This window comes from Linepithema humile, chromosome 5 (assembly GCF_040581485.1).
Source record: "Linepithema humile isolate Giens D197 chromosome 5, Lhum_UNIL_v1.0, whole genome shotgun sequence".
Taxonomy (NCBI): Eukaryota; Metazoa; Arthropoda; class Insecta; order Hymenoptera; family Formicidae; genus Linepithema; species Linepithema humile.
This window is the reverse complement of record NC_090132.1, coordinates 12200688-12219381: the sequence shown is the minus strand read 5'-3', so window position 1 is coordinate 12219381 and position 18694 is coordinate 12200688. Positions and strand designations below refer to the sequence as shown.

The 18694-nt window shown below is 40.1% G+C and overlaps 1 protein-coding gene and 1 pseudogene across 1 annotated transcript in view; both read left to right on the top strand.

Annotated features, from left to right (window-relative positions):
• The window catches only part of LOC136999858 (odorant receptor 10-like), a 233579-nt gene that overhangs the window by 35699 nt on the left and 179186 nt on the right, over positions 1-18694 (top strand). The gene's annotated exons all lie outside the window — the stretch shown is intronic.
• On the top strand, positions 9258-11036 carry LOC136999962 (uncharacterized; annotated as a pseudogene).

Here is an 18694-nt window from a genome sequence, read left to right as displayed (position 1 = left end):
CTGCCAATGACCAATAGAGAAATTACGTCTTTCGAATTCATTAAAAGCATTGAAAGAAATCTAGAGAGATGCGATGAAGACTTACAAGTTGCCGTTAGAAACGAATCCATCCAGATTATCAACAATTTAGATAAAGCTAACAACAACAATAACCATATTCAAAAAATGCTATTCAACTGGCTCTTTCACACAAAAAAGTTTATTAGGGAAAACAAAAACATTTTATTTACCAGAGCCGATAAGGGCAATTCCACAGTTGCATTAAACATAGTTGATTATAATAACAAAGTACTCTCTCTACTTTCTGACAGTTCTACATATGATATTGTGAAAAAAGATCCTACCAGAAAGATTACTGACGGGTTACGCACTCTCTTGTCCGGATGGAAGAAAAGAAAACTTATCGATGAGTATACATATAAAAAAATCATGACCTCCGATGGCATTTTGCCTAGAGTTTATGGGTTGCCAAAGATTCATAAATCTGGTTGTCCTTTAAGATTAATTGTCTCATCTGTTAACAGCCCCCTACATTCTCTCGCGGTTTACTTACACAACATAATATATAAAAGTTTACCGCGTCCGGAGAGCAACATTACTAATAGCTTCGATCTGGTGAATAAATTGAAAGATGTAACACTCGATCCGAGTTGCATTCTTGCCTCTCTGGACGTTGTTTCTCTTTTTACTAATATCCCTTCTGAGGCTGTTAACATTAGTTTGACCAAGAGATGGGACCTTATAAAAAAGTATACTCATCTAAACAAAAATGATTTTATGACTGCGGTGAATTTGGTTTTGAACTCCACGTTTTTTACGTTTAATCAAACTATTTATAGACAAATTTTTGGCACACCCATGGGCTCCCCTTTGTCACCTGTCTTGGCCGACATTGTTATGCGGGACTTGGAGGAGGAGGCGATTGGTCGGTTAACTTGTAATTTGAGGTTTTACTATAGATATGTAGACGACATTTTATTATCAGCGGATGGTGATGAATTTGAGAATATTCTTAACGTTTTTAACTCAATACACGAGAGACTAAACTTTACTTTGGAAACTAGTACGGACAACCAGATTAGCTTTTTAAATATTTTAATCATTAACGATAACAACAGACTTATTTTTGATATATACCATAAACCTACTTTCTCTGGAAGATACCTAAATTTCCATTCCCAACATCCTTTGATACATAAACAGGGTGTCATTATAAATCTAGTAGATAAAATTTTTCGACTATCACATCCTAAATTTCAACAAAAAAATTTAAAACACACAATTTCGATTTTGCTAAATAATTGCTACCCTTTAGAATTTATTTTTTCTACTATTAATAAAAGGATTCAATTCTTACTACATAATAATAAAAATAATACATCTCAATTTAAAGAGAGAGGAACCAAATTTTTTATAATCCCATATGTTAACAATATTTCCGAAAAACTTACGTCCATTTCTAAAAAATACAATTTTAATACTGCCTACTATTGTAATAACCGATTAGACAAATTTATAAAAACTGGCAAAGATTTTCTTGATCCTATGCAACAAAGCGGAGTGGTTTATAAAATTTCGTGTCATGATTGTGATGCCTCTTATGTAGGCCAAACAAAGAGACAACTTCGAACTAGAATCAAAGAGCATCGCAATGACATTAATAAAAGATCTGGTTCTCCCTCTACCATTTCGAGCCACAGATTAGAACACAATCATGATTTTGAATGGGATCAAATCGAGGTTTTAGATAGAGAACCATCTTATAGCAAAAGGTTAATTTCTGAAATGTTACACATAAAAAAACAACAGAACAGCCTTAATAAACAAAGTGACACGGATTTCCTTCCTAACTCTTACCTACCCATCCTTCGAAAATTTCCCTCCTTTTAGACTCTTCTTAGATCCCCCTCCTTTTCTCCCCTCTTCCATATTCCTTACTTCCCTTCCCCCTATTCCTCTAATAGATCGGCCCCTAGTCCTTCTACCAAAATCTGTGCTCATTTCAATTTCATCATTCACTCATCTGACATATATCCGAATTGACATATCAAAGTTTTATTCCATCCTTAAGGATTTCAACTTTTTAATGGGACACCAAAACATTTTATCAAACTTTATAATCTTTGGACCTTCTTATATTCAACTGATATTATAATCAAAGGTAAATGTTGCTCTGTTTTTCTTGCAAATCATGTGACTAACGTCTTTCCATTCGTGTGTTGGGTTATATTCGTTTCACATTTTTGTAATAGTCTCTATTTTACTTCTTTTATTCATAATTTTCATAGATTGACCGACCACTCGTCGGCTTCTTTTTCTTGCAATCCGTTAAGCATAGTGAAGGTGTGGCAAAAGGAAAAATGTCTTCAGAGCGTTGCTGTTACATGTCGCATATTAGAACACATTGACTCATAATTGGTTCGAATTTTGAAGACACATTTACTTCTACATTTTATCATGGACACTCAAGTAAGACCTTCTGACCTGCTTTTATTATACTATGACTTTGCGTTTGCGATAATAATTCATTATTATTTTAATTTACTTTGTATATTTTATTTTACAACGAATTTTTAAATTTTGTCAACCGATATGCGTTAGCCTTGCGGAACATATTTGTTTTTATTATTGCATGTTTCTTTTGTAACGTTTGTTTACTTATTTTGTTATTATCACTGAAGATGGCCGAAATAAATGTGCCGAAACGTATGAACTGACAATTTAGTTACTTATTATTTTTTGAGCATCTAACACCCGGCTTTGGGTCAATACAGCCAATTTATTTTTTAATAATTTTTTATTATGATGGCCCATGATTGACTTTTATTTTATAATTTATTAAGGTAACATTCTTAAAAACTGAATGTTTTACAAGATATTTTATATCTTATGTCAAAATACTGTAATTTACAAGCCTCATAACTCGAAAAGTACTTAATAAAAAATAACTTTATTATAGTGTTTTGAAAAGCTCTTGACACCAGCTATTAGATTTTGAAATAAAAAATAGGGTGTTCCATTTAAAAAAACAAAGTTGACCTTCATATAACCTTGGCATGTACACCCTAGGTTAAACCAATGTCCCCCTCCAAACCCAACAATTTTGATCTAAATCATTTTTCTTGAAAATGTCTCTCTAAATAGTTATTCACGTGGGGTTTTTAAAATGGGACACCCTGTATAATTAATATTAATTTTTGCATTTGCAATTTTGCAAAATACAACAACATATTTGCAAAATGTTATAAAATATTTTAATAATATTTGTTTAATATTAATTTTTCTTTTCATTATTCTACATATAAAAATAGTATATGTAAAAATAGTAAAATAAGATAATCAAAAAGCGAATATTTTACGAGAAATATAATCCATATTTTATATAAACAATTATTATTATAAAAAAAGAAATATCTTAAGAAATGTTCATAACAAAGAAGTTTGTAACCAGTGTTTTGAAAACATTTCAACATCAACTACAAGAATATGTCGTAAAAATATGAGTTTCTATTTAAAAAATTTAAGTTGACATTTATAAGGCAATAGGCTATTGTACGTCCCCATATTTTTGCGAGTAGATTTCCGCTCTTAAATTTTTGTTTAGACTTTCTATTTTATCATTTCTAGAGAATATCGCTTGTTGTATGAATTGCGCCTGACATATGTCGCCAGGAAGGTGCAATCCGAAACCTTTCGCGTTAACATAAGCCCCTTGTTGCCTTTTAAAGCGTACGACTGTAAATTATCTTTCGTCACTCTCAAAACTTAGGCCCGGATATCACCCATGGTTTTATATAAACTATACCTCGAGCATCTGATATTCTAAAACGCAACTAGATTCATATACTATTCTATTGCATAGGACAAACCTGAAACGGTACGTTTGTCTGCGCGGAATAGTTCGCCGGAATCAGGAGTTCGGTCGGTTGGGGGCACGTGAAAGAATGCGCTTGTTTTGTGTAATAAGATATAACGATTTATTATTTAAGTTGAAGTTAGCTATGTACAGCTGTGTGGATACGGCGAGTATAAATGTGTGTTAAACGTGGCGCGTGTTACAAAAATTATATTAGTTACGGCGGCGTAAGGCGACGCGGAAACGTCGGCGCAAGCACGGGTGTCGTGGTTATCTCTAGCTTGCTGCGAGCGCGTGGATCGATACGTGCGAGTGGTGTCGATTATCGATCGACTGATCGATGGTTCGGGCGCGTGCGCGGTGATTCGATGGTCGCTCGAATCGATTAGTCGCGATTGCCTGCCGGATGTAGGGCCACTTTTTCCAACGTCGGTTAACTTTAACCGACTGGTAACTTTTCAGAATAGCCAACTTAAAACTCGAAACTTGTATATACATATACATATACAAGTTTCGAGTTTTTAGTTGGCTATTCTGAAAAGTTACCAGTCGGTTAAAGTTAACCGACGTTGGAAAAAGTGGCCCGTAAGGACCCGATTTGAAGGGATGAAGACGGGAGCGAGGACACGCGTATTGCCTGCGTCTTGCGGTGATCGGTGGTCGGACGTGGAGCCGAGTATTCCCGGCGGTATACGGGTATGCCCGTATGTAAGAAACGGAGCCGAGTATTCTCGGCGGTATACGGGTATGCCCGTATGTAAGAAACAGAGCCGAGTATGCTTGGCGGTATACGAGTACGCTCGTATGCGAGGATCGAGGCCGAGTACTCTCGGTGCCGTGCGAGTATGCTCGCACTGGGGAACAGAGGACGGTTCCTGGGGCCGAGTACGCTCGGTCGGAATACGAGTATTCTCGTATCGGGGTCTAGAGTCGAGTATGCTCGGCGAGACACGAGTATTCCCGTAACGTGTGGAAGCGGTTCCTGGAGCCGAGTATGCTCGGTCGGTGCACGAGTATGCTCGTGCTCGTGGGGTTCCTGGACATAGGTTTCGAGTACTCTCGAAGGATTGCGAGTGCTCTCGCAATAAAATGTTCGCTGGCGAGCAGCGAACAGGATCTGGTGAAAAGGCGTACAGCCGTGCCTCTTTTATACCCGGCTGTCGCCTGACTGGCGTAGGATCGGCAAGCATCGGCGGCCTAGCCGGCGGACCCCCACCTGTAATTTTCGGAACGGTCGGGTGTGGGGGACCGTCCGGCGATTGACCGTCGGTGTTTGTGAAAATGTTTATCGGCGCTCGATGCGCCCTTTTTGGCTACGGACGATGTTCGGACGACGTTCGTAGCCGTGACGATGCATGCTGCATCGTTACAAACTTTTGTCTCCAACGATCTAGAATAGTATAAATACGGGCCCTGCGAAGCCGCCGCTTCAGTTTAGTAGTAAAATTTAGGCAGTTTAGTTCAGTTTAGTACAGTAATGCAATGTTTCCTACTGGGCTCCCGGCTTCAAAGCTCTACACAAGCGTGTACGTGTACTGCGCAGTGTTCTGCGTGGGGTTCTGAAGGTGGGCTCTGAAGCCGGGAGCCCGGTAGGAAACATCGTATTACTGGTTCAGTAGTAGTTTAGTGTTAAAGTTGTTTTAGCAGTTTAGTAAAAATTAGTCAGTAAGTCAGTTAGTTTAGTTCGGTTCGTTAGTTTTTATGTCGGTTCATTTTTACGCGCTTAGTACTTAATCCGTGAGTTGCGAGTTCCATTCCTAGAGTATCAGCACCTATGTCAGTTTTGCAAGAATTTACATTTTATAAGTTTGTGACGATGCGTTTCACACACCGCCCTAAAGCGCCCAACCGCTCGAAAATAGGCCCGACGCCTATGGCGCCCACGAACGTTCGCGCCCATGCAGCGCCCCAGCGTGGGGACCACTCCCACTACGCGACCGATACTCGTAAGTGGGAGGCCCGAGCTGGGTATATAAGCCGGCTCGGTCAGCATAACGATACCTGTCCTGATCCAGAATCCTGCCTAACCGCTGCCTCAGGGAGCTCCCGAGGCATTCTACCGCATCAAAGACAACATTTCCACCGACGAAGAAAGGTTGCTCCTTCTTCGAAACCAGGGTTTTCCCGGTGTTTGGTTTCCCACCATTCTTGCCGACGAGGAAAGGTTGCTCCTTCCTCGAGACCAGGGTTTTCCCGGTGTTCGGCCTTCCGTCATTCCCGCCGACGGAGAGAGGTTGCTCCCTCTTCGAAACCAGGGCAGAGCTGCCAGTTTTCCCCGGAGAGCTCCATACGCACACAACTGAGACCCGTTGACGTCACGTGTTCGTTCAGCTATCGGTCTGGTAGAAGTAAGCGGACCTATGTTTGTATCTCCTTTCCATCAAGCCTAGCATCAAACCGGTTTTGAAGCTCGCACGATTTCTTCTGCCAAGCGTTGGCAGCGAAAATGCTTTCCCGAATTTTGCTCTACGCGACTAAGTCGACTAGCGGCGTGTTGCTTTCGCTCGACGCGATATTTTTTCTGAAATTTACAGTCTTTTATAAAACATATCATATTTATATTAATAAAATATTTTAACATTATGTATCTGCAGAATATGATTTTTCATTTTAATGTATAAAATAAGAATAAAGTAATAAATATTATATATCGCTAATAAATTTTCTATTATAATAAAAAATTATGTGTATCGCAATATATAAACAAAACAAGTAATATTTCTACAATTTTAGTAGAAAAACATTTTTCCTATTAAAACATATTAACATGAGTTAATTGCGACAAAAATAAGCTTTATGTATATTTAATATACAGGGTGTATAAAAAGTACCGGAACCCCAGAATATCTCGAAAAATATAAGTTTTATAAAAAAATGTTTTAGATAAAAATTGTAGGATTTAAAAAGATCTATTTATTGATCTTATCAGTTTGACTTTAGATGGAGACGCTTTAGAGATTTGAAAATTATCTTCATTTTTTTAAATGGAACCACTTATTTTTTTTATATAATTATATATAATAATATATTATAAATCGATTCCTCGCAATATTTGGTGTAACAAGTTATAAAGGTAGAATGGCCAAAAATTTAATAGTTTATGAGATATTTTATACTTTAATTTGACATAATTTTACACAAACTATGAAATATCTCGTTAAATATTCATTTTTCAATTATCTTATCTCAATATGTAGCTGAAATAATATATACTTTTTCTTAAAGCAATTATGTGTTTTTTTTTACACCAATCAATTTCTCTTATTATTTTGTAAATAAAAGTGTTAAGGTATGGCGGCCGAGCCGCCGATAGCCTTGACTTAGGAACGTCTGTGTAACAAATAGGCTGATGATGAGCGGGCACCTTTCAGAAAATAAAATTTTCTTCGTTATAAGAAGAATAAGAATAAGATAACGGAGGGGCGTTCCTCTTTCGAAGCACCGCCCGCGGCACCCAGACAATTGTCCATTGTGCCTCCCCTTATACACTTACTCATGAGAGACCTGTTTTTCTCCAAAAGAGAATCAGATCCCTCACCGGCAGCTCCCTGATCTGCTCGGGCCCAAGTAGTGCTGAGCCCAGCATCTTGTGTCTCAGCCCTGCATGTGCAGGACAGTCGCTGAGCACATAAAGGCTTGTTTCCTCGTCGTCTCCACACTAACCTGGATGTATCGCTACGCCCAAGCTTGTACATGTGGTAGTTTAAGGTGCCATGACCCGTCAGTATCTGTACCGCTGTCCTGGCATTTCTCCTACTCAGAGCCTTTATGCTCCAAGCCAGTTCCCTATTAGGAGTATCTCCCATCAGAGCCTTAGTCTGTCTGCATTTGGATTCAGATTCCACTCTCCAGTGTCTTAGATGCTCTCTGCGGAGCCGTTCTTTGATCCTCCCCCTTCCTAGACAAAAGGGGATTCCCAGAGCCGGCCCCGGTCCTATCATCGTTCTTTCTGAACCCGCTCTTGCCAGCTGGTCCGCACATTCATTATCCTGGATGCCTGAGTGTTCCGGCACCCAGGTAACGATGACTTCTCTTTCTCTCGCCAATTCGTCCAAAACGCCTCTGCACTCCTGAACCAACCGCGATGTTATTGTCGGAGCCCCCAGCGCCTTGATGGCCGCCTGGCTGTCCGTACAAATTCTGATGTGCTCTCACGCTTCTTCCCTACTCCGCACGGTCTGGCAAGGGGAGACTACGACGTGATACCAATCGATTTTGTCGAAACTCCGTGTATCGATAGAGTATCATGTCAAGTGTTTCAAGGTAAACGGATAAGATGCACTTCTCAAGCGTTCGCGAGAAAATCGACATTAAAGAATCCCAAGCGCTATATTAACACATGGCGTAGAGCATAAAATCGAAGAGCGCGTAGCTCAGCGGTTAAGTACTAGACTCGTAATGGCAACGTGCTGGTTCGAGTCTCGATAATTTTTTTTTTTTTTTTTTAATTTTTTTCTACAAGGGAATGTAATTATTAATATATTATTAATATATTATTATTAATACATACACAGAAAATAAATGTAAATACATTTTATTTATTCATTGCATATTAAAAAAGCACATTTTTTTACATATTACGAAGGAAAAAATTAAATAAATGTAATTATTGATTGTTTTTAAACAACGGATAAATCAGTGCTATATACAAGTAAATGTGAAACGTGTTTTGTGAAGCAGTTGAAAGCCGTTACACAGGAAGAAGGAGAAGGCAGAACGTTATGTTACCAAGGGCCCGTTGCAAAGGGCCACGTAGTCTACTCCGATTGGTCCATATTCGGCGAAGGCCCAATCAGATTGTCCCATATTGGGCGCTCGGCCGTTACGTACGGCATCGGAGCGCATTTTGCTCCTAGCAACGATAGTAGACAGTAGAGAAAATTTTTGTGTGATATTTGTGTAAATATTAACAATAAAATGGAAGGTGTTCCTGGTTCTTCGTCGGAACATGAATGTGACAGTAATTCACTTCATAGCGAGGAATCAAAATTACGGCTAAAAGATGCAATTAAACATCTGGAACAATTACTCCTAGAAAATGACCTCGTGGTCCCAGAATCTTCTGGAACAATTAGCCATGAGGCAATGCAAATTAGCGAAGATTTATATGAATCCACCGTTGAGATATTGGACAGTAAAATGTTTGTGGAAACAGAAGAATTGATAATGGCAGAATCTGATGACGAGGAAAGTCTATTTGAAGAAATACAAGACGACGATGATTCCAAACAATATATGTTACCAGAAAAAGAAAACAAATCAATGGAATATATTCCTCTGGATTATAAAATTAAAGTCGTCAACATGGCTAAAGAGCATCCAAAGTGGACTCTTAAAACTCTACACAAAAAAGGATGCTCTCGTTTAAAGAGCATGAAACATTTATATTGATGGGAGGAAAATATAAAACGTGGAGGAACAATTATAGACAAGTATGCTATCATTAACTCATGGACATATGATCGCTTTGTGGAAGCCACAGTTAATTATCAACAAGTAACAACAAGAAATTTACAAGAATGGGCGTTAAGTGCTGCAAGTCAGTTTGAAAACTTTCCTTTTAAGGCATCAAAACCGTGGGTTATAAAATTTAAAAAGCAGCACAGAATAAAACAACGAAAAATCACAAAATATGTAACAGAAAAAGAAACTGCCACGCTAGAAGAGATATTGGCTGCAGCAGATATATTCCGGAAACAGACACAAGTATTAATTCCTAATTTTCATAAGGATTTCATCATCAACACAGTTCAAACAGGTAAATACTTATTTCTTTATAAAATGATGTAAAATATATTGTAACTTTACTTTATAATCGGTAATATAATACATTTAAATTGTATCTAATCAATTTTTTGTTGCAGGATGTCAGTATCAATCGACATTTAATAGAACTCTCTCAACGCAAGGGGCGAAAGCAGTTTTTGTACAACATAAAAGTAGCAATAAAATCAGCCACTCGTACACAGCACAATATGCAATGACTATGTCCGGAAAATTATTATCACTTGTATTTATATGTTTACAAGAAGTGACAGGTGCATTCGGTCCGAAAGTAAAAAAAGCTGTCGATGAGTTCGTTAAAATATATCAAAATGTTATAGTAACATCTTTGAAGTCCGGAAAACTCACAACATATCTGTATACAGTTTTTAAAAGTGTTATCACCGTATGTGAAACATGAGAAATTTCTTTTATTAATAGATTCGTGGGGCGGTCAAACAAATCCTGCATTATATGATGACATTTTTCAAGATGATAACAATGTAGGAACATGTACAATTAAAGTTATTCCTCCAAAATGCACACCGCTATGTCAACCGTGTGATGTGTACTTTTATAGACAAGTTAAAAATCTTATCAAGCGCCTACAAAATTGTTCATTTTTAATAGAACAAAAACGTGAAATAGCGTCTCGTGAAGATTGCATCGAAATTCATGCAATTGTACATCACCAACTGTCTGCTCCCATTTTTGAAAACATGTTACGATATGCATGGTTTGCATCAAAATTAACAGATGACAGAGAAGTTTTCATGAATGTCAACGAAGTATGTTTTCCGTTAGATATTTTAAAAAAGTCATGCAATTGTAAAAATGTAGCTTTCATACGATGCGCACATTGTCGTGCGAATTATTGTTTTGTTTGTTTTTATGATAAATATCATCCTTCAACATGTACTGTTCCATCTACTTCCACCGATGAATAAAATATGTTTCACATTAATTTTTTATGTTTATTTATTTGTATAGCACTGACCATTTACCATTATTTTACATTTACATTTATTTAATTTTTTCTTTCGTAATATGTAAAAAAATGTGCTTTTTTAATATGCAATGAATGAATAAAATGTATTTACATTTATTTTCTGTGTATGTATTAATAATAATATATTAATAATATATTAATAATTACATTCCCTTGTAAAAAAAAAAAAAAAAAAAAAAAAAAAAAAATTATCGAGACTTGAACCAGCAACGTTGCCGTTACGAGTCTAGTACTTAACCGCTGAGCTACGCGCTCTTCGATTTTATGCTCTATGCCATGTGTTAATATAGCGCTTGGGATTCTTTAATCTTGATTTTCTCACGAACGCTTGAGAAGTGCATCTTATCCGTTTACTCTGAAACACTTGACATGATACTCTATCGATACACGGAGTTTCGACAAAATCGATTGATATCACGTCGTAGTCTCCCCTTGTGAGCACAGCTTAGGATAGCCACAATCTCCGTTTGGAAAAACGTAGCATAACTGTCGAGAGAAATGTTGTCCTTCCATCCCTCTCGACTGCCAAAGAAGCCGGCCCCGGAGCCCGTGTCCGTCTTAGAGCCGTCCGTATACCAGACATCCCCCTCCTCGCACTCGAGCCCCTAAGTTTCCACCTTCTTTTTCCCACTCCTTCGGCTTCGGTATATGCACTTTGAAGCGCCTATCAGAGGCCCGAATAATAGGTATTCTGTCCTGTCGCATCTCGAATATCGGATCCAACAGAACGTCCTCTGGCAGCCTCGTATGCCAGGCTCCCTTCTTCCATTTTAGTTCGCATCTCAGACGGTATGCCGCCATTGCTGCAGCAGCCACCACCACCTGGTAAAACGGTTCGATGCCGAACATTACGTCCATCGCCGCCACTGATGTTGTAACCATAGCACCCAGGGCCCCTCTTAAAATGAGAGCCCTGACATGCTCCAGCGCAACTTTGGCTGTTTTCTTCCGCACCCTAGTCCACCATACTACAGCTACGTATGTAAGTCTGGGGCAAAGTATGGCTGTGTAGATCCAGCGCACCATACTTGGTTTCAAACCCCAAGTCTGGCCAAAAGTCCTTCTGCACATCCAAAAATACTGGCACAAGCTATTGCACCGGCTACGAAGGTGCTCCTCCCAAAGCAGTTTCCTATCCAGAATAACTCCCAAATATTTCACTGATTCGGTCGGAACTAACCTTACTCTTCCAAGAGTGGGTATCACAATGGTGCCCACCTTGTATTTGCGAGTGAAGACAGTAAGACCGGTTTTCAGTGGATTCACCGTTAAACCCGTCCTCTGACACCACTCTTTTACGACTTCCAGTGCCCCCTGCATGAGCTCTAGAAAGGGGTCTTGCACAAGTATTGCCACGTCATCCGCGTAGCCTTGTGCAGTGAAGCCCCTATCGTCCAGTACCTTTAAGAATCCGTCTGCTACCAGGCACCATAAAAGTGCGGAAAGTACTCCGCCCTGCGGGCAGCCTCTTCCCACCCAACCACAAATCTTCGCAGTTCCCAGCGAAGTCATCACACGTTTTTCCAGCATGCTCCGGATCCACTCGACGAGCTTCATCGGGACACCTCTTCTGGCGGCTTCCTCACACACAACCTCGTGCGGTGTGTTGTTAAAGGCGCCCTCTATGTTCAAGAAAGCACCCACTGCGTAGCCCTTCCTTTCCAGTTGCTCCTCTAATAAACGCTACCGTCTGATGTAGAGCAGTCTCGGTGGAATAGCCCGGGCGATACGCGTGTTGATTTTTATGAAGAGGAGGCCTCCACAGAGTTGCCTCCCTCAGATACGCGTCCACCAGCTTCTCCAATGTTTTAAGGAGAAACGATGTTAGGCTAATTAGCCTGAAATCCTTTGCCTTGGTGTAGCTCGTTCTTCCTGCCTTTGGGATGAACACTACCCTGGCCAGTTTCCATGCGCTAGGTGTGTAGCCCAGCGCGATGCATGCTCTTAAGGTTCGAGTCAGTGGGCCCGCGATCTGTTCCAGTCGCTCTTGTAGAAGAGCCGGAAAGACACCATCCGGTTCCGCTGACTTGTAGGGCTTAAAGGTGTTAATTGCCCATTTGACCTTCTCGGGCATCACAATCTTGGCCGCCATTTGCCAGTCCGCTTGTCGGGCTCTTTTGAGTAAGCCCGGCTCCTTATATGCAAATAGCTCTCCCGGCTCCCTATAGAAGCCCGGAAAGCTCACTTCCAGTAGATTCTCCAGATATCGCTTTCCAGTCACTACCGTCCCATCAGGGAGTGCGATGGCTTCCAGGGTCGCATCCGAGTTCCTAGCGAAGATCCTGCAGATTCTTGCCGTTTCGGGCATTCCCTCCACTTCCTCGCAAAATTTCCTCCAGCCTTCCTGTTTCGCCCTAACCACAGAGTCTCTGTATTCCTTTTGTGCCCTCCTAGAAAGCTCCCAGTCGGATTGGCGGCCCGTGTTCCTAGCTCTATTCCAGGCCCTGCGAGCCGCCACTCTGAGACCCTGCAGTCCAGGGGTCCACCAGAAAGTTTCTCTACTATTTGTAACCGCCTTTTCGGAGCAATTACTTTCGTAGCAGTTTACCAGAGACCTCTGCAAGTAGTCGACACAGGTTTCCAGTTCGTCTTCTGTCCCGTGCCTCTTAGGGAAGCCTCTGAGACTGCTGGTCAGATCTTCCCTATAAGAGTCCCACTTGGTTCTCCTCGGGTTCCTGAATTTGACCTCCTTCCCCCTAGCCTTAGCTATCCTGAAGGTGATCTGCCTGTGGTCTGAGAACGAGGGCTCCGTCAAGACCCTCCACTCCACTACCTCCTGTAACAACTACCTGGAACAGACAGTGATGTCGAGCACTTCTCTTCTCGCTATAATGCAGAAGGTGGGCTCGTCTCCTTTGTTGAGAATCTCCAGATCCGTGGATGCTAGGAACTCCAACACTTTCATTCCTCTTACATTGGTGTTCGAGCTTCCCCACACAGTGTGATGCGCGTTAGCGTCACATCCCATGATCAGGGAAAACCGTTTCTTTTGGCAGTATTCTGCCAGTTTTATCACCGGTGCTGGCGGCACCGCCTCTCCCTCATCATGAGAGAAGTAGGCCCAGCACAGAACCATTTTCTTCCTGTCACCGGAGTCAGCAGTGAAATCCATTTCTACAGCCGCAACGTCCCTGGAACACAGGTGAGATATTAGTTGGGTTTCCATATCCTTGACGGCCACGCAGGCCCTGGGCCGATCCACTGATGGGGCCCTAAAGAGTCTACCGCAAACCGCCAAGCCCCTGATGCAACCTCGGATTACCCAGGGCTCTTGCATCAGTGATATGCATGTTTGCTTTCCAGCTTGTTGCCTGGCCAAAACAGCCGAAGCCCCTTTGCTGTGATGCAGATTAATCTGGGTGAAGGCCACCCCTCCCGATCCCGCCATTTTACTACGAGACCGTTTTAGGGGGCTTCTCCTTATCCCCGCTTACCCCCCCTTGGGCCCCACTTACCCGAAAGGTAATCCTGTTGAGCCCAAACAATGGTTTGAAGTCCAGCGTCCTCTATTTGAGGACACTAGACTCCGGGACACCGAGGACTAGGTTCCCACCTTCCTTGGTGGCCCCTACTCCCTCCGCGAACACCTTCCAGCTCCCGGTGACAAGATCCGGGTTCTGCTTCTCCAGCCGCTTCAGGACCGTGGCCACGCCCTCGGAAGGTCCCGGGACCCAAACCACCGTCCTGTGCTGCCTCTGAAGCGCGTCCATGCCCCTCACCCTGAGCTTGGCGCCCTCCCACGGAGTGATGCCGCCGATCCGCTCCACGAGCCAACCCAGCCTCGTCCGCGCATCTTACCACCGCCGCCCCACTCCTTAGAGAGGTGCTGTGGAATCTGGGCACCGGACCCTCTTGGATCCCGTCAATCTTTTTCGAGACCGCACCCCTCAACCGAGTCAACTGCTCTGCAGTGATCTCTGCCTCGGGGTAGCCCTCCGCCACAATCACCCTCGCCAGAGGGTCAGCAGCGTCAGCATAGGCATGGTGCCCATCATGAGCCCTTTGTCTCTTCAACGGACGGCCGCCCGATGGAGGGGTTTCATTGTAGCCCTTCCGACGTTTACCGTTGGTGTGCCCCTTCACCACCTCCGCCGGCGTACAAGGGGGAGCCACGGGGAGAGAGCGAGCCCCTTCCGAAGCCCCTGCTCTTATCCGCTTCGCCCTCCTTCTTTCGGCCCCGCACCAATTCTTCTTAACTGGAGGTGAAGCCTCCTGCCGCGCAGCCGAGCCGGCTTCACTTCCGGAGCCCTTAAGGGTCCCATCCGTCACCGTCGTCTCAGCTCCTTCCCTCGGAGACCCGTCACGCGAGCCCTCCCGATCTCCCACTTCGTCCTCTAAGTTTAAATAAGTAATGTCCATAGTGGTCCCACGAGATCTAGAGAATTACACGGTCCGCCCACGCAGAGCCCCGCATGCGTGGGTAAGGCTGGATACTCTGGGGTTTCGCCCGGTTCCCCAGAGGCATTGTTCGCGACACTGCCCCCCCAGTGACATGCAGCCATCGCCACGATGGCTTACAACTTGGCTTGGGGAGCTGGTCCGCGGCAACGGTCTTCCCTTACCCTCCACAGGATTCTACTTCCGTGGGGCCAGGTTATAACCGCCACTACCCAGCAGCACTGAGTCCCCTCAGGAGGCTCACACCTACTGGGCGTCCTCCTATCCGCCACCTTGGAGACGCGTCCGGTGGGTAGCTCAACCCCCGGGATTTTTTTTGTTATAGAAATAATATTTATTTTTACTAATTATAATTAAATATCTTTATTACATTCATTGTAGTAATTTATCTAGACAATAATATATAATATTTAAAAAATAAAAATAATTAAAATAAATCAAATTATTAAAAAATTTAACTTTTTAATAAAAATTATATGGTTTTTTAATTAAAAATCAATAGCTTTCTACATTACTCCTGAGATACTATTGTGAATGCGTTTTTTAAAAAGTGGTTTCCCCAATTGGCCTATTTCACTAAAAAATAACAAAGATAATTTAATATCTATATAAATATGGCTTGGCAGAAAATTTTATATAGGGCTTACATAATATTTTATATTATAATCAATAAAATATCAATAAAAGATCTTCCCCTCTTGTATCATAGATTGGACCATATCCACGAATTCGATTGGGATCACATTGAAATTTTAGACAGAGAACCTTCTTATAATAAACAACTGATTTCTGAAATGTTACACATTAAAAAACCAAGCAATAGCCTCAATAAACAAAGTGACACCGAATTCTTCCATAACTCCCATCTGCCTATTCTTCATAAATTTCTTTCTCCTTAACTTTTCCTCATGTTTTACTCTTTGCCTCTCTTCTCCCTTCTGTAGGTTCACCCCCTCTTTAAATATCTGCTCTTTCCCTTCCTACCTAAGTTCGTCCTCACTTTAGCTCTCACTTACATGATATTAATCTACTGTGACACACACGAAATTTTTACCGGTCTGAGATTGTTTCAACTTTTTTATAACTGACTTCAGAATTTTCCGTATCAAACCTCCGACAATTTGATGGTTTTACAATCAACAAAGTTTGTGCATTGAGGTAAAGTGTTCCTCTTTTTATTATTTTTGATTTTTGTTTCTTATTTTTATCTTTAACTGTAACTAATTTTGGGACATTGCATGCTGCTTGATGCAATTAGTCGTCGCATCTCTGATTAAAACTGTCATTTCACCAGTGGACTTTCTCGCAAGGTATCCGCCCAGTTGTCTGCCTTCACATAGTCCCATAAAAAAAGAAAAAAAAATATGGGATTGCTGTTGGTTTTCAATGTTGGGTCATATCGAACTGATATTTCTAATTTTTCCGACCGCTGATTTATATTAAAGGACTACCTTTTCGGACCTTTACGCATCGTCGTGTTAATTTTTTTATAACTCCGACAATCAAATAAGATTATGTATACTTTTTGTAACTGGTTAAATTTTGTAACCGTTTTCCGATAACCTTGCATCGTATACGTATTTTTATAATATTTTATTTTATTTTTCTAATGTTCCGTTGACTTTGTTATCTCTCACTGAGGATGCCAAAATAAATGAGCCAAAACGTCTTGTATAACCGATTTTTTAAAATTATATTTTACTGAGCAACCAATACCTGGCTCTGGGCTTATATAGCTATTATATTTGAATGTTATAATTTTATCGGTTTTTGTTTTAAGGTGTGGCTAGAGCCATTGGGTTAGAGCAGGCATTGTGTAACGAGAGTTCATACAGGAAGCATCAAGACTTATTGTAAAATTATAAATAATAATATTATTACAATTATAAATTAAGAATTAATGAAAAAAGCTCTTCGAATTGATACAATTGAACATATAATATGAAGCTTACTTAAAGCCAGAGCATAGTATATACAGTAGCGCAACTCTCTATCGGTATTTTAGATATTAGCGTGGATAAAAATAAACTGCGCATGCGCGTATGTAACCAATCAAGACATTAATTTTCTGTCTCAATGTCTTTCTGTCTTAATGTTCTTCTCTTTGTTATAACTTTCTCTTTTTTTTTAATTTCACTATACATTATATTTGAAATAGAAATTAAACATGATGTACAAGCGCACGTTATTTATTTCTTGACATTATATATTTTTTAATTAAAAATACATAAAATTTGAAATATACATATATTTATTTTAAAAATATGTGTAATACATCTTTAAACCTGTTATATGCGTTTTTAAAAAAGTATACATGAAAATTACTGTAGAGTGAGAGAGAAGAAGCGCGTTGAGCGCGTTGCCTCATTTTCTTTCTGTCTTACTCTACCGTAACTTTTAAGCCTCATAACTCGAAAAGTTCTTAATGAAAAATAACTTCATTATAGTTTGCAAATCTATGATTCATGCTTTTTATTTTTCGTTTTTTGTAATGTATGGTGAGTTTTGAAAAGCTCTCGGGATTGACTACAAGGATATGCAATTAAAAATAAAAGGATCCATTTAAAAAATTCAAAGTGACCTTGCCCTGACTTTGGTGACGCCATCAAAGGTCAAATAAATATCATCAGCTAACAGATTTTTTTTAAACCCTACTTTTTTTGTTTGAAACATTTTTCTAATAAATCAATATTTTCCGAGATAATTGGTCGGTCCAGAACTTGTTGCCATTACTGTATATTGTAAAAAGAATGTTAAATATAATGTGAATGAAAATGCAAATAGTATATTGAGTTAACATATCTTTTAAATAATTTTATTATAGTATACAACTTTACACCACGGTGGTGATGAATAGAGTTAATTATCGAAATACATTAAAAAATGAGCTAGTAGAGCCAGAGCCGGTTAAGTGCTCAATTATTTATTACAAATTATAGTACAAACTGTAGGATTAATTGCTGGGATCTTTAATTATAGTTGAATATCACACAAGCTTCTTTTGAACTTCTATATATTAATAAGATAGCTTTTCTATGATACATGTCCATCACCTAATATAAATGTACTCATATTTCAACACAAACGTTTCGGCCATTGTATTTGGCCTTCCTCAGTGAACTAAGCTAATATGATAAAAAATTCTTTGATAACATAAAAGACGTGTAAGAACGCAAAACGCAAGGTATACTGAGCTTCTTTTCGCCGATAACCATAAGAAGTAGCGAAGGAAGAAACAGTCTTCTAAAGTCGTTATATTATAACAATTCTTATTGTACACAAATGAAACTTTTTTTTCTTGATTTATTGTCCAATAAATAAAATAGAACAAAATAAGAGCTAACGCTAACACGATCCATAGTTCGTCAGTCCTGTCGGATTCAAAATTGGAATTCGTTATAAATCGGAATAAAAACAAAAGAAAAATATAAAAGATAAATAAATTTATAACTTGAAGTTTAGGCTCGCAAATTTCAAAACGATGGAATAGCAAGAAAATCTCAAGCCAAAGAAGATTGTAATTCTTGATATTTTTTATTCAAACCAATGTTTTAATTAAGCAGCATACGTTTCGGCTAATCATTCAGCCATCATCAGTGCTACCTTTACAAAACTGAGCAACTATATATCTTGTTAGTGATTTTTTAAATATAATTAAGATCAAGATG